Genomic DNA, 26,995 nt, shown 5'->3' with positions numbered 1-26,995 from the left:
CATAGGTAGGCTCAGATAGACCGGCAGATTCCGACAGGACAGGACAAGGTTACAGCAAACATGACGATAGTCTGGCTCAGGCATGAAACACAACAAACAAGAATCCGACAAGGACAGGAACAGAAACAGAGAGAGATATAGGGACCTAATCAGAGGGAAAAAGGGAACAGGTGGGAAACGGGGTGAATGGGTAGTTAGAGGAGACAAGGAACAGCTGGGGGAAAGCGGGGGAGAAAAGGTAACCTAACAACGACCAGCAGAGGGAGACAGGGTGAAGGGAAAGGACAGAGACAAGACACAACATGACAGTACATGACAGGAAAGGGACCAGATACTAGGGTGAGGCACATGGGCTTCTAACATCTTACTACACAACATGCACTTAGTATTACTGTCTTAGCTACAGTATAGACTCCTCCCTGGCATATTGCATCATTTATGCAGCAGCATACAATACATGGACTCACCTTGTGGTGCTGTGCTCACATGAACAGGAAGTTGGCATGGCGGTCCTTCTTGTGGGCAAATTTAGTCATCAAACTTTGCCATCAAAGTCTGGCATTCTCTTGATTTATGGTGCTTTCAAGACAACTGGGAACTCTGAAAAAAAACAAGTTTTAATCATGACGTCAGTGATCTTCAGGTCGGAGCTCTAGAAAGAGCCCCAAGTTTCCAACTTGGAATTCCGAGTTGGATGACCGTTCAAAATGTTTGTTTTTTTCCCGAGTAAGTAATCGTTTTTTTCAGAGTTCCCAGTTGTCTTGAACTCACTGAAGTCTGAGATTTCCCCGTTCCAATTTTCCTGCCCTGAATGTCGGGTCGCCACTGCATACATACATACATACATTAATACATATCTATGAGAAAATTTAAATCATTATGAGGCAAATGTAAATTGTCTCTCTGACTTGTATTGCCCATTCACCCTCTAAATGGCATGTCTAAATTATCTCAAGCCTTGAAAATCATTCTTTAACCTGTCTCCTACCCTTAATTTATACTGATTGAAGTGGATTTAGGAAGTGACATCAATAAGGGATCATAGCTTTCACCTGGATTCACCTGGTCAGTCTGTGTCATGGAAAGAGCAGGTGTTCTTAATGTTATGTGCACTCAGTGTATATTCACACACATGCTCAAACACACAAACATTTGCATAGACGCAAGCTCAAAAATGCTTCTGTGTGCTCACACACATAGATAGAGACAAACACACACACACCTTTCCGAACATTCCCTTCCATATTGATGTTGGCTTGAACCTGAGCTCCATCAGATCATTAAACCCTCATACACTCTCTCCTTTTCCTACCATTAGATCTCCATAACCTGCTCTAAAATCTAACAGGAACACAGTGTATAACATACCAAACACATACACACAAACATACCCTGCTGGGACTGTAATGGCCCTAGTACCTGCTCCCCCTCTGCAGCTCGCCCACAGTCCGTATGTTAGTCTAAACGTTGCTAAGCTGTGTGTGTGTGTGTGTGTGTGTGTGTCTTTCCCCTCTGCTGTGAGCTCACCAAATGGGTTTGGGAAACCTGTGCCAGCCTTTTACACTGGTGTCCAGGCAACCAGGATTGGCTGAGAAGTGTGTGGGTAAGACACACAAACACGCACGTCAGCCTGAGGAGTATTACTTTGACATTTTAGAGAGATTTTGAAAAGGGTATTGCGTGTGAAGGAACACAAATGATTTTGTATGCTTTGTATTGTTATCAAAATCACTATTATTCAATACGCCTTCTATTGGCTTTACTCATATCCGACCTGGATCCAAATACTATTTAGGACATTTCAAATACTTTTTTGTGCTTGATTGAGCTTGCCTGGTTTAATTGACCAATACAATAGGCCCCAAACTGCTAATCCTGTTCACCTGGCACTCCAGGCATGCTAGACCAAACACTGAAAGTATTTCAAATATTTACAATAGTATTTGAACCCATGTCTGACACATATTGGCATTTCAGGATGACAAGAAGATGACAATGTGTAGCCACTGTTTGCATCCCAAAAGGCACCCTAGAGTACCCTTGCCCATAGGGAATAGGGTGCCATTTGGGACAAAGCAAGTGTAAAAATGGAAGGATTCTTTGACAGTTTGTTAACGACTCAGGGTCATGCTGCTTGGTAACTGCAGAACCTTACAGAATGTCAAAATCTAAACTCAAAGTGTGTGTGTGTGTTTTACACACTCTCTCTGTCTCTTTCTCTCTATCCACACACACTAAAGAGCTGTATCTGAGGCAGATGGTGCTTCAACCAAAGAGCAATACAGAGGCCCTTTCTTTTTGTTTATCTTAATTCTCTGTTTATCTTGTTCTGTGGAAAACAACTTTGTCCAATTAGTCACTTCAGTTCCTGAAATTGTAATTGCTTTCCTTTAGTCTACATGACCTTGAATCAACTTGATGCAGCCATTTTATAGTCAAAAAACATACTGTAGGCCTACTGTAACAACCTCTTCATTGTTTTTGTAAATTGTTACAAAGTCAATCAAACGGATCACAAAGAAACAGAACATTAATTTAATCCGCTCTAGTTTTGCAACCCGCCATTACTGTTCTTCTCCCTGACCCACACTGAAACTGCAACCATTTTGGATCTTCTCCCTCCAGCTGTGCCACACTGAAAATGCAGCCATTTTGGATCTTCTCCCTCCAGCTGTGCCACACTGAAAATGCAGCCATTTTGGATCTTCTCCCTCCACCTGCACCACACTGAAAATGCAGCCATTTTGGATATTTTCCCTCCAGCTGTGCCACACTGAAAATGCAGCCATTTTGGATCTTCTCCCTCCACCTGCACCACACTGAAAATGCAGCCATTTTGGAAATTTCCATCCCCCTGCACCACACTGAAACTGCAGCCATTTGGGAACTTCTCCCTCCACCTGCAACACACTGAAACTGCAGCCATTTGGGAACTTCTCCCTCCACCTGCAACACACTGAAAATGCAGCCATTTGGGAACTTCTCCCTCCACCTGCAACACACTGAAACTGCAACCATTTTGGATACAGATGAATGAGGTAAAAGCTGTAGCTCAGCAGGGGTTCTGTGCTACAGTTGCCAGGGCCTAGTAGCTGCTTAATCGGGTCTGTAATTACAGCGTGGCTTCCAGTCACAGCCCCCGGGGGAGGGGCCTAATTAACGAGCTTCTGGTAATATATACTAATTAGTGTTGCCGTTAGTGTCCCACTCGGGTCTTAGGCCGGTTCTGTGTGGCACCCTATTCTCTATATAGTGCACTACTTTTGACCAGAGCCCTGAGAGCCCCAGGTCAGAAGTACTGCACTATAAAGAGAATAGGGTGCCCTGTGACCTGGCCTCGTCGACTCTCACGCAGCACTGGGGAGAACACAAATTGGTGTTGCTGCATGGCTATGAGACACTCAGGGTCCCATCCAGTTAGTTAGAACGTTTTGCTACGTTTTCTAGCTGTGCATTCTGAATAACACATTCTCTCTGAATAAGGCTGGATAAATTCCGCCTACCGAACATGGTCTCCCAGGGTTTTAAGCAGAAAAGGTCAACTCAAAAAGCTGAAGTACCTCAGAAGGTAATCCAGGAGCAGGGTTGCCTTTCCAGCCACTGCACTGGAACACACATCTCTAAGTACTAACTAGATGTCAATATTAAGCGCTCTTTACTTCCTTATGCTTGTTATTGACGTCCAATTAGTACTTAGCGACGTGTGTTGGCCAGCATGTACTAAGAGACACGCACGTGCACACGTATGCACACACACACACACACACACACGCACACACACACACACACACACACACACACACACACACACACACACACACACACACACGACTGTCCAGTCTCTAATCAGGGCTGTCAGATCAGTGTCAGACAGGAAAAAAGAGAGTGGTTTAAAACAAGAGAAAGAGCAAGAGTTAAAAGGAGAGAGGGGCAGAATGACTCCGCATTTTCACTTTTTGTCTTTTCTGTCGACTCCACCCCCACAACAAGCGTTCCTTTCAGCGACATCACAGCCAGTGGTCAGGGAGAGGACACACACACAGACGCTCTCTCTCTGTCCTTCTCCTTCTCCCTGTCTCTCTCTGTCCTTCTCCTTCTCCCTGTCTCTCTCTTGCTGGCCTTCTCCTTCTCACAGTCTCTCTCTCTCTCTGTCCTTCTCCTTCCCCCTGTCTCTCTCTATCTCTCCTTCTCCCTGTCTCTCTCTGTCCTTCTCCTTCTCCCTGTCTCTCTCTCTGTCCTTCTCCTTCTCCCTGTCTCTCTCTCCTTCTCCCTGTTTCTCTCTCTGTCCTTCTCCTTCTCCCTGTCTCTCTCTGTCCTTCTCCTTCTCCCTGTCTCTCTCTGTCCTTCTCCTTCTCCCTGTCTCTCTCTCTGTCCTTCTCCTTCTCCCTGTCTCTCTCTGTCCTTCTCCTTCTCTCTGTCCTTCTCCTTCTCCCTGTCTCTCTCTCCTTCTCCCTGTCTCTCTCTCTGTCCTTCTCCTTCTCCCTGTCTCTCTCTGTCCTTCTCCTTCTCCCTGTCTCTCTCTGTCCTTCTCCTTCTCCCTGTCTCTCTCTGTCCTTCTCCTTCTCCCTGTCTCTCTCTCTGTCCTTCTCCTTCTCCCTGTCTCTCTCTGTCCTTCTCCTTCTCCCTGTCTCTCTCTGTCCTTCTCCTCCCTCTCTCTCTCTCTCTCTCTCTCTCTCTCTCTCTCTCCCTCCTTCTCCATCTCTCTCTTCTTCTCCCTGTCTCTTTCTCTCCTTCTCGCTCCATCAGATGACTAGCAGAAATGTGTTTAGGCTGTATTGTACAGGCTGCTCTCAGAATCCACAATAACAAAGCTACTTTTGTATCTACAACAGTAAATCTTTGTCTTTATAAATTAAAAACATATATATTTATCTCCTCTATCTCTCCTACTAATCATTTAGTTTTATCTTTGTATCTAATATTTCTTCCTTACTTTCCCTTCCTTTGTTCTCAAATGGCCTTGATAAGCATAGCTCCTAAGGGAGGGTTGTTTTTGAAGAGTTCCTCTGTGTGTGTGTGTGTGTGTGTGTGTGTGTGTGTGTGTGTGTGTGTGTGTGTTCGTCTCTGATAGTCACTTCTTCTTCTCCCTAAATGAGTTGATCTTGTGATGGGAAATGAGAACTTCCCTTTTAGACTTTCTCCTGGGTGTGAACACACAAACACACACACACACACAAACAAACAGACACCCACCGCACTATGCAAAACAAACATGCTCTCTCACACATAATACACACACACACACACACACAAAACAGACACACACACACACACACACACACACACAAAGACAGAAACAAGCACACACAAAGACAAACAGACACACACACAGACAGGGCCTTGTTTCCTAGTGTGTTCTATATCTCGACCCAGGAACATGCAGTCCCTGTAAACACAATCCAGACCAGACAGGGAGAGCCAACACAGCACTCCAAATGCACTTAAAAAACACACATTTGCATACATGCAAACACACTAACAAACACATATGGATTCACACGCAAGTATGTACACATATCTGTGCATGTGCATAAACTCACACACACATACGCGTGCACACACATGCACATATACACACACAAGCACACATATACTCCTGAATAGCACACACTAGCACACACACACACACACTTCTGAATAGCACACACTGGCACACACACACGCACACATACACATGAACATGGCAGGACACGTGCTGTGTTTGTCAAACAAACACAATCAAATATTAATATATGTGAAAAACAGGTAAAAACACAATCCAGGATCCAGTCAGAATCTCTTGGGAACATTATGTAAAACCACTGCATGAATATTCCAACACCAAGGAGTCTGCGTTTCTCTATAATACTTCATAGTAATTACTTTTGGGTTACTCTGTAGATCTGCTGTGCTATACAAACGCTGGGTAACTCTTCATTTAATTAAAGAGTATGGAACAAGATCTGTAAAAAACATACTCATTATCCATTGCAAAGTCACAGAGAAAACACGGATACTTTCTATATTACATACAGTTGAAGAAAGAAGTTGACATACACCTTAGCCAAATACATTTAAACTCAGTTTTTCACAATTCCTGACATTTAATCCCAGTAAAAATTCCCCGTCTAAGGTCAGTTAGGATCACCACTTTATGAATGTGAAATGTCAGAATAATAGTAGACAGAATGATTTATTTCAGCTTTAATTTCTTTCATCACATTCCCAGTGGGTCAGAAGTTTACATACACAAAATTAGTATTTGGTAGCATTGGCTTTAAATTGTTTAACTTGGGTCAAATGTTTAGGGAATCCTTCCACAAGCTTCCCACAATAGGTTGGGTGAAATTCGGCCCATTCCTCCTGACAGAGCTGGTGTAACTGAGTCAGGTTTGTAGGCCTCCTTGCTCGCACATGCTTTTTCAGTTCAGCACACACATTTTCTATAGGACTGAGGTCAGGGCTTTGTGATGTCCACTCCAATACCTTGACTGTTGTCCTTGATCCATTTTGCCATTTGAGCCAGTAGGTACATCCACAGGTACACCTCCAATTGACTCAAATGATGTCATTTAGCCTATCAGAAGCTTCTAAAGCCATGACATTCTTTCTGGAATTTTCCAAGCTGTTTAAAGGCACAGTCAACTTAGTGTATGTAAACTTCTGACCCACTGGAATTGTGATACAGTGAGTTATAAGTGAAATAACCTGTCTGTAAACAATTGTTGGAAAAATGACTTGTGTCATGCACAAAGTAGATGTCCTAACCGACTTGCCAAAGCTATCGTTTGTTAACAAGAAATTTGTGGAGTGGTTGAAAAACGAGTTTAAATGACTCCAACCTAAGTGTATGTAAACTTCTGACTTCAACTGTATTTCTTTGTTCTGTTTTCTGCTTGGCCATTGTGCTGTATCGGCTTCAGCAACAAGGGACCACCAATCAGCCCTTTTCTGTTAGATGTATGCAAATATAGAACGGGAAGATGATTTGCATAAGTCAAAAACAATATGCAAGTGTTATTCTTGAAACCAACTGTCAATATGATGAAGAAAGCCATGGGCCTATAAGGTAGTTGAACAGTGCAGACGCAAAGTTTGGTAACAGAACGACGGCACAAACAGCAGAAACCGTCATTCTCTCACCAAACTTTGCACTTTGGTATAATGATTCCAACTTAAAATAATCAATCTATGCTTTATAGCTACCTATTTTTATTATGTCACATCCGATATTATTGTCATGGAGATATGTAATTATAAAGTAATTGGTCTTGTGGAGTCGAGCTTGTACTTCGTATTGTCATTTTGAATAATACAATAAAGATTATACGTGCAATTACTTGTCTAGTGTCATCCATCCTAACACACACAAGTCCTTTCACATAAAACATGTCAGGGGTGTGAATTCACATTTCATATTAGGATACCAGATGATATTCAATACCATAATGAGTTTGGATGTAAAGACATGGGGAATAGGGTCAAACGTAGTGCACTACTGTATACAGAGAATAGGGTGCCATTTGGAATGCAGCCTCTGTTCATTTCTCACACTTTCTGGCACAGTTCTTAGAGTACTAATGCTGCTTTTAAACAGATCAGGGCATATTCAGATATGGCGACATGCCCTCTTCAACACACACACACACACACACACACACATACACACACACAGAGAGAGGCAGATACACAGAGAGACAGGAGACTGAGAGAGAGAGAGAGAGGTATTTACACACTAGAGCTGGGACGATAACGCAAAAATGATCGACACTGACCATAATGATCACTTATCCCAGGCATTTGTTGATATCATTCATTATGATAAGTAGTCTATGCTAGATAAATGTTAAGTTTGAAAATAAATATATGGGTGATTGTTAGTGGGACATTTTATGGCTACATGTCACGACTTTCGGCTCCTCTCCTCGTTCGGTGGTCGAGGTCACCGGCTTTCTAGCCATCGCGGCTCCACTTTTCATTGATCCATTTTTGTCTTGTTTTGCACACCTGGTTTTCATCCCCCAATCACACTGCATGTATTTATTCCTCTGTTCCCTCCATGTGGTTGTGTGATATTGTTGTGTGTTACGTGTCGTGTTTGAGGCGCCAGACTGGTGTTCGTATTTCCCATGTTTTGTCATGAGGTTTATTTGTTTGAACATAATTATTGTGGCGCGCTTTGCACTTTTGCCTTATTGGCTGGAGGTTTTGACTCAGTGGCGTCCGTCTGTTGGTTTTATTCCTGCCTCAATAAAGTGTGCGCCTGTTCAAAACTCTCTGCTCTCCTGCACCTGACTCCGCTACCAGTACACACACACCTGACTCCGCTACCAGTACACACACACCTGACTCCGCTACCAGTACACACACACCTGACTCCGCTACCAGTACACACACACCTGACTCCGCTACCAGTACACACACACCTGACTCCTCTACCAGTACACACACACCTGACTCCGCTACCAGTACACACACACCTGACTCCGCTACCAGTACACACACACCTGACTCCGCTACCAGTACACACACACCTGACTCCGCTCCCAGTACACACACACCTGACTCTGCTACCAGTACACACACACCTGACTCCGCTCCCAGTACACACACACCTGACTCCGCTCCCAGTACACACACACCTGACTCCTCTACCAGTACACACACACCTGACTCCGCTACCAGTACACACACACCTGACTCCACTACCAGTACACACACACCTGACTCCACTACCAGTACACACACACCTGACTCCGCTACCAGTACACACACACCTGACTCCACTACCAGTACACACACACCTGACTCCGCTACCAGTACACACACACCTGACTCCGCTCCCAGTACACACACACCTGACACTACAACCATCAAACTAGTAGTAGAAGTTCAAAAGATAATTAAGAAAAACTGCGGTGCACATTGTTATATTTATTCATTTTATTTAACCTTTATTTAACCTTTATTTAACCTTTATTTAACCTTTATTTAACTAGGCAAATCAGTTAAGAACACATTCTTATTACAATGATGGCCCACCAAAAGGCAAACGGCCTCCTGTGGGGACTGGGATTAAAAATAAAGGACGAAACACACATCACAACACCACAACACTACATAAAGAGAGACTTAAGACAACAACACAGCATGTTATCATTCTACATATCGTTTTCACATCTATTCAAGATTTTTTTCCATATCGCCCCGGCTCTAATACACACACACACACACACAGTCACATCTCTACCTCCATTAAACACCCCTGTGAAAGTGTGGCATGTCTGCGTCTAAAGTTACACTTTTAAATAAAGGAGGACATTCCATTCTCTGTTCTCTCTAGTCAAAAACAGCTGTCCCTTCTCTTTCCATCTCTGTTCCTGCCATCTCACTCCTCTGCTTCTCCCATAATACTCAACCCACCACATCCCACCCACATAGCCTGGGTCTAGGATAGCTAGCTACAAGATGACAGTTTAAAGGTGGACTTAGCTAAAGAGCATTGCCACGAGAAGCACCACAGATATTGAGATGAGCAAGATGCAAGACTTCGCACAGTATCTGCACTGGTTTTCTTTGTAGCCAGGTGATCAAAACAGTGGAGAAGTTGAGCCTGGGCTTCAACCCTATTAGTTGTTGTGCTGTGCTGTTTACTTTCTGCATCTATGTCATATTTCGGAGTCTACTTGTAATAAACCCTATAGTAGGCTAACCTCACCCCCAGGATAATCACGTATTAAGAGGAAGTGGCTGGTGAATAACAGCAGGCCTACAAATTTGGCTACAACTGCATCAAAGTTGAGAGAAAATTGTAATTCTGATGTTTTTTAACTGTGATAAACAAACCTATTCCGCAGTCTAGAGAATTCCATGCCATCTCCCCAGCGCTTTTTCTGGCATCTCGCGCTTCCGATGGCACACTGAGATAGTAGAAAAAGAGTTGGATGGGAATTGTGTAGGGGATGGAGGGAGGGAGGGAAAACGAGTTAGGATTTACGAACCGGATAGCACGGTGACATCAGCTTGGAAAAATGCGAGTGTCTGCAAAGCAACATTATCAGACGGTTTCCACTAGTTACCAACAAACTTGGCTGATAATTTAAGGTTAGGGGTTAGGAATAAGGTTAGCAGTGTGGTTAAAATTAGGTTTCAGGTTAGGGTTAAGTTTAAAATCAGATTTTAAGAAGATAAATGGTAGAAATGGGCGGGGTTTATGACTTTGTGTTCATGGTAACTAGTTAGGTCCCTGACAGCGCGTGTGACCGGGAACGAAAACCGAGAGATGATAGCGATAGTGTAATATTTTCTGTTAATTTTTTATTGTTTATTTCACTTTTGTTTATTGTCTACCTCACTTGCTTTGGCAATGTTAACATATGTTTCCCATGCCAATAAATCCCTTGAATTGAAAGAGAGAGAGGGGGGATTTCCGTTTTCTTAGCAGCAGGATATTATGATGGCAGCACGAACGCGAAATGTATCTTTTCAAAATACGAGTTCCTCTGCAAAGACATGCTAAACTTTGGGAATGTCGAGAGAAAAAAGGTAGTGGAAGTGGAATTAGTGTATCCTCTTATTCTCTTTCATACTGGCTTAAGGAATCCATAATTGTTACATTTGATGTAATGCTAGTACCGCTAGCATATGCTGCATATCTATGGCTGGCTATAACTGTCCAATGTGACTTCAAGATCACAGGCACTATTGCATGATCAAAACACCAGCAGTTTTGGGCCGTGCCAGGCACATTTGGCATAACCTTTTCGGTTTTGGCGGATTTCTTTTGATTTTCCCATGATGTCAAGCAAAGATGCACTGAATTTGAAGGTAGGCCTTGAAATACATCCACAGGTACACCTCCAATTGACTCAAATAATGTCAATTAGCCTATCAAAAGCTTCCAAGCTGTTTAAAGCCACAGTCAACTTAGTGTATGTAAACTTCTGACCCATTGGATTTGTGATACAGTGAACTGTAATTTAAATAATCTGTCTGTAAACAATTGTTTGACTCCCCGTACTTGCTTCTCATCCCCAGCGTCGGTCCTTACGGTAATTTGTTAGATATTACTTGTTAGATTTTATTGCACTGTCAGAGCTAGAAGCACAATCATTTCGCTACACCCACAATAACATCTGCTAATCACGTGTATGTGACCAATAAACTTTGATTTGATTTGATTGAACTGAATGCCTCGATGCCTGTCAGCCTGCTTTATATAGCAAGCCACGCCCGGTGACTCACTGTTCGTAGGTGTGTTCCATTTTCATGAATGGGGTGCGTTACCTAATAAACTGTCCGGTAAGTGTATAACTGTTGCAGTGGCCTCAATATTTGGGTCTTCTATAGAGAAAGTCTTAATATTAAATGAGTCAAATATAAACTGGGCCCAATAGTGTCCTTTCTTGGCTTTTATCCCTGAATGACAGATTACTGAGCTCAATCTGTAGGTCAACCTCTCATTGAAAACTGCTAGAAGATCAATAAAGCGAAATGGGGATACAGGGTTTTGAATTACAGTGGTGACCTTTGACCTTACACAAGTAACAAAAAGTACAAGAATATCTGGAGTGCCGGTGTAAATTGTTTGTCTACTGAGTACTGCTGCACATTTCACTGCATGTGTGTGGTGCTTCTCCCTTTGTAATCATTTGCTTGAAAATAATGTTGAATCTTTTATCTTTGTTCGTGGAATGCTAAACATGGAAGATTTTAATAAGACAAAGGCCAAGTAATAATCACTTGTATTTCTCACAAATTGCAATTTGGAGAGATGATCAATGATCTATGAATCAGTCCAAGAGGCAAACCTTTGATTTGATTGCGACCAAAGTGTGTTTAAGTCAATCATTGGAAGGCTTTGCATAATTGAGGTGATGTAAACCGATAGCAACATGATTCTCCTAGGATACTACCACAAAAAAAAACATTTTATTTGTCAGGTCAAGCGATTGACTTGATGCATTTTTTTGGCACATGTCAGGGCTTGCCTTAGGCTGATTTCAATGTGTAATGGTTAGTCTATTACCATCACCATTAGGTTAATCTAGGTATGTCAGTCCATCATTGACATTGTGTCTTTGTTTACATTTTATTTCACGCTGGGAGAACAAAGTAAGCAACAACATAAAAGTGTTCAGTCTTTACAACTGATATTCAACAGAACAACAGTAGATTCATTTATTGTTTTGGAATTCATATAACATGCATGACTAAATACATACGTGTATAACACAGTCCCCCTCCAAAACCAACCATATTTGGTTAGTAGAGAGTAGAAACTCTACTGAGTATTTTCCATCCCACTTTAGCTGAAACAGGTAGAAAAGCTTTCTCTCTTCAAGTCAATATGTATCCCATGTAAAGTATATTACATTGTATTGCATTGGAGGCTCTGGATTGGTGGACAAGGAAGTGCTGCTGGGTATGTATGACACAGTCCCCCTCTAAAACGACACATATTTGGTTAGTTAGACCCCACTGAGTATTCTCCACCCACTTTAGCTGATACAGGTAGAACAGTTCTCTCTCTACAGTCCCATTTTCTCAACATACCAGTGTCCAATTTCATTTTTTTCATCATTGGCCTTAAAACATGTTTTTAAAACCATAATTTTTAAATTTGTTTTCTCAAATTACTTATTGCATTCACTTGTTGGCACAATAAACGTGGCCATTAATTAACATGCAATATAATTTGAATGAGTTATCCACATTGCAATGTTTTGAAATGTGGGCTTTTATTTTTGAAGGATTCTTTATTAGCATACAAAGTAACATTATCGTTTGTGCTGCTGCCAGAATACCAGTAGGAAAAGGCGTTTCCATCCACGATCCGGCAAGACTGTGTACTTTATCCTACTTACAACCTGACGGACGGATCAAACTTGCCTGGACCAAAAAACAACGCATTTATCCACACTAGCCAATATAATTTCAACATAAGAATTGCTTTTGTAATCGCTTTTATATATTTAGGCTATACAATAAAATCCATTACAAGACAGCGGTCTACAACTAACAACATCCTAAACCAACTACATTCTGGATAGAGGAGCTGACTGAGGAAGAGTACTTTGCAGCAAGATTGTACGCGTGTACATCAAATATAAATCACATTTTAGTAAAGTTTTGTGATAGAAGTGAACACTTTCTCTTACGCACAGACACAGATCGTCTCTCTCGCTTCGCTGACTCATAGCCTACACAGAACCCAGGGTAAGTCACCAAGTCATCTTTTCGTTTCTGTCTTCACTCATTCGTTTTGATGTTATAATAATGTTGGTGTTATATATTGTATTGTGTGCGAATGTGTTCGGCTGTAGTTTTGCTTGTGGAACTTTGTCATGATCAAATAATCAATAATCTATCATTGGACTTGCGGTAAACAATAGCCTATCGTCATGTTTGCACCATCGGTGTGCATTCCCACACACAATGGACCATAAACCATGATACTTTCATAATGGTGTTTCAAAACGCTTGACATGGTTCATTTTCATTTAGTTGTCGTTGTTTTTTTGTCTGGGATGATGACACATTTCCCAACAAGTTAACAATGCCGGTCATTTTCCTTGGTTTGAATGATGGCTGGTTACTCGGAAGAGAACCCGGCTTGAATGAACCGGTTTACATGGACCTGACGGTTGAACCGTTAAAGGAGACGGCCCTATCCTCCAACTAATGACCATTTCATTTAGTTGATTTATGGATTAATCGTTGTGATGATATTGTGTAGGCTGGCACTCCTGCTTTCTACACATTGTTGCGTAGACAAGGTTAACCTCTTCAAATAAAATAAAATGTTATTTGTCACATACACATATATAGCAGATGTTATTGCGGGTGTAGAGGAATGCTTGTGTACATAACTCCAACAGTGCAGTAGTATCAAATCCCATCCTTTTAATAAAAATATTTTATTTTAACATCGAATGGCAACCCATACATCTGGAACGTTCTATGATGTTCAATATCGGACGATAATAATCGATATTAAAATAACAACCTCTGATCTAGTTAGTGTCAGTTGGTGTTCATCGGTGCCTCGTGAGTAGGAATGAATGGGGCAAATGTCGAGCCTACATCATTCTTAATCCCGAGTGTTGCGCGAGTCCAGCATCACCATGCACGAATGTGTGCACGACTCGCGAGTGAGAAATTGGTGGGGAAAAGTGAATGCCTGCTTGCTGAATGACTACTGTTGGGCTATACTGTAATGAATAAGGATGATTATTGAGACAATAGTGTTATTACTAACACTACTGTAATGAAATGATAACAACATTATTAGGTGGTTAATTAGTACTAATGCATTACTGATGTATTATCATCAAGATATCATTTTTGTTCGATTTCATTCTCATTTCCGTCTGTGATTTGGTGCACAGTGTTTATATTTTCGTTGCACTACTAGGCTACAGAGCTGCTGCCATATAGGTAGCGTCTCAGAGTAGGACTGCTGATCTGGAATCAGTTTATAATTTTAGCTCATATTGAATACCATTAAATGGAAGGTTTGGGGGGGGGGGCTGATCCTAGATCTGCAATGCTACTCTGAGACACTTGATGAAACATACGGTTCCTGATCCTCCCTACAGTAAGTATAGTGATCCAGATTGAACCATTCTGTACGAGAATTAGCCAAACATGGTGGAATACGCTGTAAACATGGTTAAGCAAAGGATGACAGCTGTCACTGCATTTCCTGTCACTGCATTTCCTGTCACTGCATTTCCTGCCATTGCTTTTCCTCTCAAAAGTGACATTCCAAATATACCAAGTACACTTCCACTAGTTTGACTAATGATATGTATGTGCACAATACTTGTGTACAAAAAAGTGTACAGATAAACTCATAAAATAATATCTGTTGTAGGCTACCATAACACGTGTCAAATGTTTTATACGTCTGTTGTACCTGAGTGTGTGTACTAGGCCAATTATATTTGGTTAAAAGCACATATTTGGTAACAGGAAATATTTATATTGTCCAAGGTCATTCTGTAACAGGGTATAACACTTAAACTGTCACAGCAAAGAAAGTTCTGCTCTGATCTGTGCTATTAGAAAAGGACCAGTTGTTTTTGTGTTTAATGTTTTTAAATGTCTTCCTGAAACCCCTTTTAGTTGACTCTGAGACTGCTGCAAACATTCGACCACTAACATTCCCACAGACACAGACAGGAAGTAGCCAAGGGGAAGCACATTTCTGCTGCACTGGCCAATTTTGTCCACCGAGCAAAAACACTGAAATCAATAGATCAAATGGGAGCACACTGCCCGGCCTGGCAGAGAGAGACAGAAACAGAGACAGAGAGAGAGAGAGAGAGAGAGAGAGAGAGAGAGAGACAGACAGAGAGAGGGGGGGGGGGGGGGGGCAGAGAATCATTCAACCAGAAAGCTGACTCAATGTCACATATCTACCACCACGTCCAGGAGACACACCCTGTTGTTATTTTGGCTTTACAGATCAGAGCAGAACTTTCTGTACTGTGACCATTGAGAATTTTCTGACTGACTCACTTCACTTGTGGATTAAGGAATTCCCCACTCTCTTCCAGAAGGAAAGGACTCTATAAATGAAATGCTTTGTCATGATATGATTTAAGATACAGCAGTGTTTTTGTATTGGTGTTGGCAGTCTCTGCACATATTTTTTGTTTCCGACAGACAGTAAGGGAGTCGGGATGTGTTCGTGACAATGCACAGTATCCGTTATAGCTCTGGAATGTTAACACGTTCATCTCACTCTGCCAGATGTAGAGGAAGCTCTGTCTCAAAGGGATCCCCCTGTTGGGTCCTGTGTTACATCATTTTGTCCCGTGTTACATCATTTTTTCCTGTGTTACATCATTTTGTCCTGTGTTACATCATTGAGCTGTAACTGTTTATATTGCGTTGAACTCTGGAGAGAATTTTGGAATTGGAAATCTCCCCCAAAATCTTTCAAACCTTGATTCCATTCTGGAACAGATTTGGATCCAGATTTATTGCGATTCAGTCACACACAAATGTACACAGAAACGCACACGCTCACACACATGCGCAGGCAGACACACACACACACACACACGGGGACACACATGCGTACACACACACACACCATCAAATTTACATCCTTGACTGGCACAGAGGAGGACAACAACCCACACACTAATGGAAGTCTTTCACTTTAGCCTAATAGAAGAGGAACTAATCAAATGTGAAGCAACGGAGAGACCTTGCATTTTGTGTGGTGTGTGTGTGTCTGTATGTGCATGTGTGTTTCACCTTGTGCTGTGCTTATGTAATACATGTGAATACCTTATACCGTATCCTAATGCTTTTGCTGCTAGCTCTCAGCTGTAGCATTTTAGGTCACATGTTAGATGGCTGTGTGTGTGTGTGTGTGTGTGTGTGTGTGTGTGTGTGTGTGTGTGTGTGTGTGTGTGTGTGTGTGTGTGTGTTTGGTATGAGGTATTTTCTGAAGGTTTCTTGAGATAGCTGCAATGAAATAGCAGCATTACCGTACTGTATATTCCATCGTCATTGGCAACTATGTTAAATTAGTAGTAGTACTGTCCTCTCTGGCTGAACACCAATGTTTCACATGGCATCTATTGAGTGTTTCTGACTGTGGGCGTATAATATGTGTAATAATATATAATATGTGTTTGTTTGTTTTGTCACCACAGTCTGTTGATGGAGACATGTAGCTCAGTCTCCGAGCTGTTGCATTGTGTTATATCATGAGTTTGGATAAAGTGTTTTTATTCTGTAAAGCCAGTTAATAATTGGTTAGTACAACACGTGTGCAGAAGGGTCAGTGTATATGCCAAGAGCTCAATCTGGCAGTTTATCAACAGCTGCTGTTTGCCTGTTACACTGGAAATACAACACTACTGTGAAAATATGCAGAAGGTAGGGCAATGCACACACACACACACACACACACACACACGCACACACACACGCACACACACACACACACACACACACACACACACACACACACACCCCCCTCTGGACCACAGCCAGCCCCAGTGAACAGAGCATTAGAGCATTACAGACCCCTTTATCTGTGTGTGTAATGCTCACATCCGGACCAAGGCCTGCTGTGTGTGTGTGTGTGTGTGTGTGTGAGAGAGAGAGAGAGAGAGAGAGAGAGAGAGAGAGAGAGAGAGAGAGAGAGAGAGAGAGAGAGAGAGAGAGAGAGAGAGAGAGAGAGAGAGAGAGAGAGAGAGAGAGAGAGAGAGAGAGAGAGAGAGAGAGAGAGAGAGAGAGAGAGAGAGAGAGAGAGAGAGAGAGAGAGAGAGAGAGAGAGAGAGAGAGAGAGAGAGAGAGAGAGAGAGAGAGAGAGAGAGAGAGAGAGAGAGAGAGAGAGAGAGAGAGAGAGAGAGAGAGGCAGAATAGAAGGAAAATGAATGAGGAAATGCTACAGGATGCAATGACCTCTTCCCACTAGCGCACCAGGGTCACAGCTGCAACACACACACACACACACACACACACACACACACACACACACACACACACACACACACACAGCCTACTTCCCATTGAATGTAGGCCAAAATCCTGATTATAGTCAACAGCCCAGCTGCATCATGGGAGGAAAATAGCTTCCGTTTTGTATCTGCATTTATATATTTGGCTAGGAATTTGTTCTTAACTGACTTGCCTAGTTAAATAAAGGTTAAATAAAATAAAGAAATAATGAAATAAACCAATGAAGCAGGAGGAAGATAAGGACAGGCCGTTGGCATGGAAACGTTATATTATTATCCACTGTTTGCTTTAATGACAACACCCAAAGCCTCTTACTCTAACTGCCCTAGTGGTGGAAACTAAAGAGGGAGAAACACCTGTTAGTGAAGCCTTTGACTTTCACCCATGTTGTTTTTCACACGGACTCTGAGTCAGCTGTAACATGTTGCAGAACAAGTGATGTCAGGTTATTTACTGTAAGACCTGATCCCAGTTCAGGTGTCAGCTGGTGGTGGTACAATGATATCCTGTATAATGTTCTGTGTCCAACAGATCCAGGGTTGCTTTGGATTCTCAGATCCTAATGGGAAACCTGATCCTACAGTACATCTGTTAATGGCAAGTACAGCCTGCAGCGTCACGTTGCTTTACTTTCCATTCAGAAGGGAAGGGGAGTAACAGGGAGGGAGGGATGGAGGAGGGAGGGAGAGAGAGATGGAGGAGGGAGGGAGGGATGGAGGAGGGAGGGAGGGAGGGATGGAGGAGGGAGGAGGGAGGGAGGGATGGAGGAGGGAGGGAGAGAGATATGGAGGAGGGAGGGAGGGATGGAGGAGGGAGGGAGGGATGGAGGAGGGAGGGATGGAGGAGGGAGGGAGGGAGGGAGGGATGGAGGAGGGAGGGAGAGGGGAAGCAGGACATATTTTCAGAAGGGAAGGGGAGTAACAGGGAAGGAGGAGTGTGTCTGAGTCATCTACAGTTACAGACATCATCGGAGAACAGAGGGAGGGGCGGACGAGAGGAGAGGAGAAGAGAGAAGAAGGGACGAGAGGAGAGAGGAGGAAGTTATCATTCATGGCATCCATTACCTAAGAGGGTTTAGTGTCACTCAGATCTGATGATGTCAGTGTGGGGGCTGCTAGGTGACCTCAACTCATCTTCCCTTCTATCTAGTTTATATCTATACCTTAATAGTTGTATTTGAGCTACTGACCTCCTTCCCTCTTTTATCTGATGTATATCTATTCTATAAAAGCTCAAACCCATACTTAGCGTTACCGTCTGTGTTTAACCTAGCAGTATGGCGCAGAGATAAACACTTAATTAGAGTATGACTTTACTCCCAAGCAGAAGCATGGCTGTGTGACTCAACACTTTACAGCATGATTCACAGGAGTGTGTGTGTGTGTGAGTGCACGTGAGTCTGTGCGTGGGTGCACTTTGTTCTTTCCATTAGTGGAATCAGCAGCATGGATGTAGGAGGAGAAGGGGGACGCAATATGATTCAGAGAAAATGAAACTCAGTCAATCATCCAATCATTGTCCTCCTGCGCGTGCGTTCCTTCTATAGGAGATGAGACATTTATTAAATGACGTCCCAGCTAGCACATAACATTCTGAGAACCATATGTTTCTTAGAGGTTGGTGAGAGCGTGGTTGTCTTATAGTTATTTTGCATACAACATTCTGGGAAGGGTGCCGTTCCGGCAGGTATCCTAGCTGTTAGAGCGTTGGGCCAGTAACCGAAAGGTTGCTGGTTTGAATATCCAAGCCGACAAGATGAAAAATCTGCCAATGTTCCCTTGAGCAAGGCACCTAACCCTAATTCCCTCCAGAGGCACCATACTGTTATGGCTGACCTTGTAAAACCACACATTTTACTGCACCTGGTGTATGTGAAAATAAAATAAAAACATAATAAAAAATGGATAGTTGCTTGGCTTTGGAACATTCTCAGCACATTTAAGGAACTTGACAAAAACACGTTCATACAGGTTTACTCTCACTTTTATTTAAAGTGATGTTCTCAAATTGTTCCAAAAACGTTAAACAATGTTCTTCTGTGGGAATGTCAGTACTTTTTCATAATGTTCCCTACAGGTTTACCCATGGTTCTATTTAAAGTCATGTTCTCAAATTGTTCCAAGAATGTTAAGAAACAATGTACTTCTGTGGGAATTTCAGTTCTTCAGCATAATATTTCCTACATGTTTCCTCATGGTTCTATTTAAAAACGGCAATCCATCACTTTCTTTATTCTGCAGAACACGGAAGAGTGCATGATCAGTTTCATAGAAAATTCCATCACTCCGGAGGCCATGGCCAGGGTTTCACCATCCCAGTCATCCGGATTGTCCCTCATAATCCAGAACAGCGCATTGGTAAAGGTAGATGGTCTGCACCAGCCTGGAGGTTAAGTTCCATCTGGTTGGCAAGGCCCTCAGTAGAGTCGGCTGCTAGCAGTGCAGCCACAGAGCCAGCCTTTCCGTTGATAACACTCAGACTTAAATTGTTGTGCTATTTTAAATCCCTTTTGATGTAGGACCCTAAACTCAGGTATTCGTCTTCCATGCCTTATCACCACAATTTTCACGAGAAGATCTCACTTTGAAAACAGTTTGAGATGCAACACGTTAAGCCATCCCGATCAGCTTACTTTTATCTAGCAGTAAAACGAACGTGAAGTAACCGCCAAAAGGCAGCAGATGACATATGGCGTCTATAGGCAGGGCTGAACGTCAATTTATTATTTGAGTGCAATGAAAATGAATGGGACATACCGTAAAACTACAATTAAACGCAGCCTCAAATAGCCGCCTGTCCCTTTTAATAGCCGGGCAATAGCAAAAAGTTCAGCAAATAAACGCCTGTTTCAAATAAACGCTGGGTTTCAATTCATTGTTTACGAGGTTACCATGAATAATCATTAATTGTTCATGAGGTTTAATGTTTGATTTGTTACATTAAATAACTCAGTAATGATTTTAAAAAATGATGTCAATCTTCAAATGATGGACATTATCGAACAAAACAAATATTTATTGTGGAACTGGGTTTCCCGGCAGTGCATTCTGATGAAGATCATCAAAGGTAAGTGAATATTTCTAATGTTATATCTGACTTCTGTTGACTGCACAATATGGCGGATATTTATTTGGCTTGTTGGGTCTCTGAGCGCCGTACTCAGATTATTTGCTTATAAAGCTTTTTTGAAATCTGACACAGTGGTTGCATTAAAGAGAAGTATATCTAAAGTTCCATGCATAACAATTGTATTTTCATCAACATTTATAATGAGTATTTCTGTAAATTGATGTGGCTCTCTGCAAAATCACCGGATGTTTTTCGAACTACTGAACATAACGTGCCAATGTAAACTCAGATTTTTTTTATAGAAATATGAACTTTATCAAACAAAACATACATGTATTGTGTAACATGAAGTCCTATGAGTGTCATCTGACGAAGATCATCAAAAGTTAGTGATTCATTCTATCTCTATTTCTGATTTTTGTGACTCCTCTCTTTGTCAGGAAAAATGGCTGTGTTTTTCTGTGACTTGGCTCTGACCTAACATAATTGTTTGTGGTGCTTTTGAAACCGGACACTGTGGTAGAATTAACAAGAAGTGTATCTTTAAAATGGTGTGAAATACTTGTATGTCTGAAGAATTTTAGTTATGAGATTTCTGTTGTTTTGAATTTGGCGCCCTTCACTTTCACTGGCTGTTGTCATATCGATCCCGTTAGCGGGATCTCAGCCCAAATAAGTTTTTAACTATGCAAATGAGCAAAAGTTGTCTGCATTGAGGAAATAGACACCTGGCTCAAATAGAAGCCTGTCTCTTATAAGTGCCTGTTGTTTTAGTGATTTAAGAAAATAAATGCCTGTGCTATTAATAGATGTTTTACGGTATTGACACATGAAAGGCATCGTAGCTCTGTGCCTTTTGACGTCCATTAGCTGGCAGTATAAGGTAGAAACACGCATGTGCAAGTCATGTCAATGGCGAGAAAGAGCCACGCAGAGTCTGCGTTTCCGCTGGCCTCCTTGCGCATTTTGTACCAGAGCACCGCAAGTTTTAGAAGTACTAGTTCAGAAATCAAGGACATTCAGAGACTTGTTTCTGAAGCCACTCCTATGTTGACTTGGCTGTGTGCTTAGGGTCGTTGTCATGTTGGAAGGTGAACATTTACTCCAGTCTGAGGTCCTGAGCGCCTTAGAGCAGGTTTTTCTCAAGGACCTCTTTGTACTTTGCTCTGTTCATCTTTCCCTTGATCCTGACTAGCACCCCAGTCCCTGTCACTGAAAAACATCCCCACAGCATGATGCTGCCACCACCTTGCTTCACCGTAGTGAACGAGATAATCTTGTTTCTTATGGTCTGAGAGTCCTTTAGGTGCCTTTTGGCAAACTCCAAGTGGGCTGTCTTTTACTGAGGAGTGGCTTTCGTCTGGCCATTCTACCAAATAGACCTGATTGGTGGAGTGCTGCAGAGATGGTTGTCCTTCTGGAATATTCTTCCGTCTCCACAGAGGAACTCTGGAGCTCTGTCAGAATGACCATTGGGTTCTTGGTCCCCTCCATGACCAAGGCCCTTCCCAATATTGCTCCGTTTGGCCAGGTGGCCAGCTCTAGGAAGAGTCTTGGTGGTTCCAAACTTCTTCAATTTAAAAATGATGGAGGCCACTGTGTTCTTGGGGACCTTCAATGCTGCAGAAATGTTTTGATACCCTTCCCCAGATCTGTGCCTCGGCACAATCCTGTCTCGGATCACTACGGACAATTCCTTCGACCTCATGGCTTGGTTTTTGCTCTGACATGCACTGTCAACTGTGGGACCTGAGTCTAATATCTAAGTGTCTGAATACTTCTGTAAATATGTCACGTCTGCTTTTGCTCTGCCTCGCTGGCACTCGAGGTCACCAGACTGCTCATCATTACTCGCGCCAGTGCTTCATCGGACTCACCTGGTCTCCATCACGTCCTTTATTGACTCCCCTATATATGTCACTTTCCCAGTTTCATTCCCATGTCTGCATTGATGTTGTTTTGTTTCTCTTGTCCAGACGCTATTCTTTTTTAGTTTCATGTCTATTTATTATTAAATCCTCACCCTGTACTTGCTTCCTGTCTCCCAGCATCTGTATTTAAGGAACCATTGCAAAATAAGAAAATTCTTTTTTTTATACAAACATTTCTGAAAACCTGTTTTTGCTTTGTCATTATGGGGTATTGTGTGTAAATTAACGAGGAACATTTTTTATTTAATCCATTTAAGAATAAGGCTATAACGTAACAAAATGAGGAAAAAGTGAAGGGGTCTGACTAGTACCAATCTAAATTTTGGTCACAGCTACTCATTCCAGGGTTTTTCTTTATTTTCTACATTGTAGAATAATAGGGAAGAAATCAAAACTATGAAATAACACATGTGAAATCATGTAGTAACCAAAAAAGGGACAGCTTTGCACACTCTTGGCATTCTCTTAACCAGCTTCATGAAGTAGTCACCTGGAATGTATTTCAATTAACAGGTGTGCCTTGTTAAAAGTTAATCCTTGTTAATGCGTTTGAGCCAATCAGTTGTGTTGTGACAAGGTAGGGGTGGTATACAAAATATAGCTCTATTTGTTAAAAGACCAAGTCCATATTATGGCAAGAACAGCTCAAATAAGCAAACAGAAACGAATGTCCATCATTACTTTAAGACATGAAGGTCAATCAATCTGGAAAATTTCAAGAACTTTGAAAGTTTGTTCAAGTGCAGTCGAAAACCATCAAGTGCTATGATGAAACGGCTCTCATGAGGACCACCACAGGAAAGGAAGACCCAGAGTTACCTCTGCTACAGAGGATGAATTAATTAGAGTTAACAGCCTCAGAAAGTGCAGCCCAAATAAATGCTTCACAGAGTAACAGACACATCTCAACATTAACTGTTCGGAGGAGACTGTATGAATCAGGCCTTCATGGTCGAATTGCTGCAAAGAAACCACTACTAAAGGACACCAATAATAAGAAGATACTTGTTTGGGCCAAGAAACACGAGCAATGGACATTAGACTTGTGGAAATCTGTTCTTTGGTTTGATGAGTCCAATTTCAAGATTTTTGGTTCCAACTGCCGTGTCTTTGTGAGATGCAGAGTAGGTGAATGGATGATCTCCGCATGTGTGATTCCCACCGTGAAGCATGGAGGAGAAGGTGTGATGGTGTGGGGGTACTTTGCTGGTGACACTGTCTCTGATTTATTTAGAATTCAAGGCACACTTTACTAGCATGGCTACCACAGCATTCTGCAGCAATAATTCAACCCATCTGTTTTGCGCTTAGTGGGACTATTATTTATTTTTCAACAGGACAATGACCCAAAACACCTCCAGGACATATAAGGGCTATTTGTAAGGGCTATTTGACCAAGAAGGAGAGTAATGGAGTGATGCATCAGATGACCACAATCACCCGACCTCAACCTAATTGAGATGGTTTAGGATGAGTTGGACCGCAGAGTTAAGGAAAAGGAGCCAACAAGTGCCCAGCATATGTGGGAACTCATTCAAGACTGTTGGAAAGCATTCCAGGTGAAGCTGGTTGAGAGAATGCCATGACTGTGTAAAGCTGCCATCAAGGCAAAGGCTGGCTACTTTGAAGAATCTAAAATCTAAAATATATTTTGATTTGTTTAACACTTTCTTGGTTACTACATGATTCCATATGTGTTATTTCACAGTTTTGGTTTCTTCACTATTATTCAACAATGTGGAAAATAGTACAAATAAAGAAAAGTAGGTGTGTCCTAACTTTTAACTGTTACTGTTTTAAAAATATATATATTTTACAGTCCCTAAACGTTACATTTATCAGGACAATGCTGTACTTTGACTTGGGTAGGGTAATTTTCAGAACAGTGGTGAAGTTAATATTTAGTTACTCATACCAGCTCTTCAAGCAACTCCACACAATTCAACTGACTATTCCGTTCCTATGGACATCGTCAGATTCACTGTAGGAAGAGCATAATGTACACACACTCGATTAAGGAGAGAGTATTTCGATATTGAGTACTGCACTGTTGGGTAGGACTTGCAAGTTAAGCATTTCACTGTACTTGTGCATGTGACACAAAACTTGAGTGGAGGTAGGGATAGGTGGAGAAAGAAAGAGAGGGAGAATGAAGGAAGAGACACGGAGAAGGGGAGGAGAGTGCTTTAATTCACACACTAGATCTACAAATGACATTAAACTACAAATTAATGTGCATATATTTTAGTTATATCTCCTGTTTTTTACTGTTTGCCATATCAATGTTTACTGTCAGAGTTGTGAACATGGAGCTGTACCCATCTTCTGATGTGTCGATACAAGTAGTTGGACTTTGGACTGTTCATTCAGACCAGGAGTGCATTGAAATCAAGTCAACAACAGCCACAAGCCTGTCTCTAATATGTGCCTGTCTCTGTTTCCAGCTATGGAAACCCTCAACAGTCTCCAGTATGTACAGAAGTTTGAGATCTCCTTCTGTCTAAATTTGTTCTCTGACTCAGTCACCACCTCATGTGGACACAAGTTTTGCAAGGCCTGTAATGAACAAACACTGGGAAAAAGTGACCCATTCAAGTGTCCACTCTGTCAAGAGCCATTCCAAAGAAGACCTAAGCTACGTGTCAACACAACACTAAGAGATGTTGTGGATCAATTTAATGCAAAGTGCCCAGCTCCTGCACCAGCCACAGCTCCAGCTCCTGTACCAACCCCAGCACCTGTACCAGCCCCAGCTGCAGCCCCTGTACCAGCCCCAGCTGCAACCCCTGTACCAGTCCCAGCTACAGCCCCTGTACCAGCCCCAGCTCCAACCCCTGTACCAGCCCCAGCTCCAACCCCTGTACCAGCTACAGCTCCTGTACCAGCCCCAGCTACAGCCCCTGTACCAGTCTCAGCTCAAACCCCTGTACCAGCCCCAGCTACAACCCCTGTACCAGCCCCAGCTACAACCTCTGTACCAGCCCCAGCTCCAACCCCTGTACCAGTCCCAGCTACAACCCCTGTACCAGCCCCAGCTACAACCCCTGTACCAGTCCCATCTACAACCCCTGTACCAGCCCCAGCTGTAACCCCTGTACCAGCCCCAGCTACAACCCCTGTACCAGCCCTAGCTCCAACCCCTGTACCAGTCCCAGCTACAGCCCCTGTACCAGTCTCAGTTCCTGCCCCTGTACCAGTTCCAGCCCCTGTACCAGCCCCAGCTCCAGCCCTTGTCCCAGCCCCAGCTCCTTCCCCTGTCCCAGCTCCAGCCCAGCCCCAGCCCCAGCCCCCAGCCCCAGCTCCAGTCCCCAGCCCTAGCTCCAGCCCCCAGCCCCCAGCCCCAGCTCCATCCCTAGTCCCAGCCCCAGCTCCAGTCCCCATCCCCCATCCCCCAGCCCCAGCTCCAGTCCCCAGCCCCAGCTCCATCCCCAGTCCCAGCCCCAGCTCCAGCCCCCAGCCCCAGCTCCATCCCCAGCCCCAGCTCCATCTCCTGTCCCAGCCCCAGCTCCATCCCCTGCCCCAGCCCCAGCCCCCAGCACCATCCCCTGCCCCAGCCCCAGCCCCCAGCCCCAGCTCCATCCCCTGTCCCAGCCCCTGTCCCAGCCCCATCCCCATCCCCAGCTCCATCCCCTGTCCCAGCCCCAGCCCCCAGCCCCAGCCCCAGCTCCAGCTCCATCCCCTGTCCCAGCCCCAGCCCCCAGCCCTTGCCCCAGCCCCAGCTCCATCCCCTGCCCCAGCCCCCAGCACCAGCTCCATCCCATGTCCCAGCCCCTGTCCCAGCCCCAGCTCCATCCCCTGTCCCTGTCCCAGCCCCAGCTCCATCCCCTGTCCCAGGCCCAGCCCCCAGCCCCAGCCCCAGCTCCAGCTCCATCCCCTGTCCCAGCCCCAGCCTCAGGTCCAGCCCCTACCAGTACCAGCCCCTTCCCTGGTGAGACCTGGACTTGTGCTTGGTATGATCATGGCCCTGGTGCTCTGGTTCTGATGATGTATCCACAGACATACCTGCAGTCTGACCAGAATGAAACATGCTCATTGACGTACCCAGAGGGGGGTGAAAGAAGCCAGACAAACCTCTGGGGGGAGAGAAGATGTTCAAGAAAGCGAAGGCAGAAATGCAGCAGATGATCTAGGAGTAACTGGGGAACGTTAAGGAGATCAAACACTCTGTGGAGCTCAGCAAGAATAGAGCAGACAGCGAGCGAGAGATCAGTTTGAAGTCCGTCAGCGATATGAAGCTCTTAATTGAGATGAGCCCGGCTGAGCTCATAGAGATCAAGGGGAAGCAGAAAGCAGCAGAGAGGCGGGCTGAAGGGTTCATCAAAGAACTGCAGCAGGAAATCACTGAGCTACACACACACACACACACACACACACACACACACACACACACACACACACACACACACATACACACACACACACACACACACACACACACACACACACACACACACACACACACACACACACACAGCCATTGTGCAGCCTAACATGTTCAACATCTAACCTGTCCATTTAGGATTAGA

At 43.4% G+C, this 26,995-nt stretch overlaps 1 protein-coding gene across 1 annotated transcript in view; it reads left to right on the top strand.

Moving 5' to 3' along the window:
- Window positions 1–12,779: 12,779 nt before the first annotated feature.
- Window positions 12,780–26,995, top strand: part of LOC110531518 (astrocytic phosphoprotein PEA-15) — a 47,441-nt gene continuing 33,225 nt past the window's right edge. The window contains exon 1 of the mRNA XM_021614726.2: window positions 12,780–13,197. The gene's annotated coding sequence lies outside the window, so the exon portion shown is untranslated. The remainder of the gene's footprint in view (window positions 13,198–26,995) is intronic.

This window comes from Oncorhynchus mykiss, chromosome 9, assembly GCF_013265735.2.
Source record: "Oncorhynchus mykiss isolate Arlee chromosome 9, USDA_OmykA_1.1, whole genome shotgun sequence".
NCBI lineage: Eukaryota > Metazoa > Chordata > Actinopteri > Salmoniformes > Salmonidae > Oncorhynchus > Oncorhynchus mykiss.
This window is presented reverse-complemented; position numbering and strand designations above follow the sequence as displayed.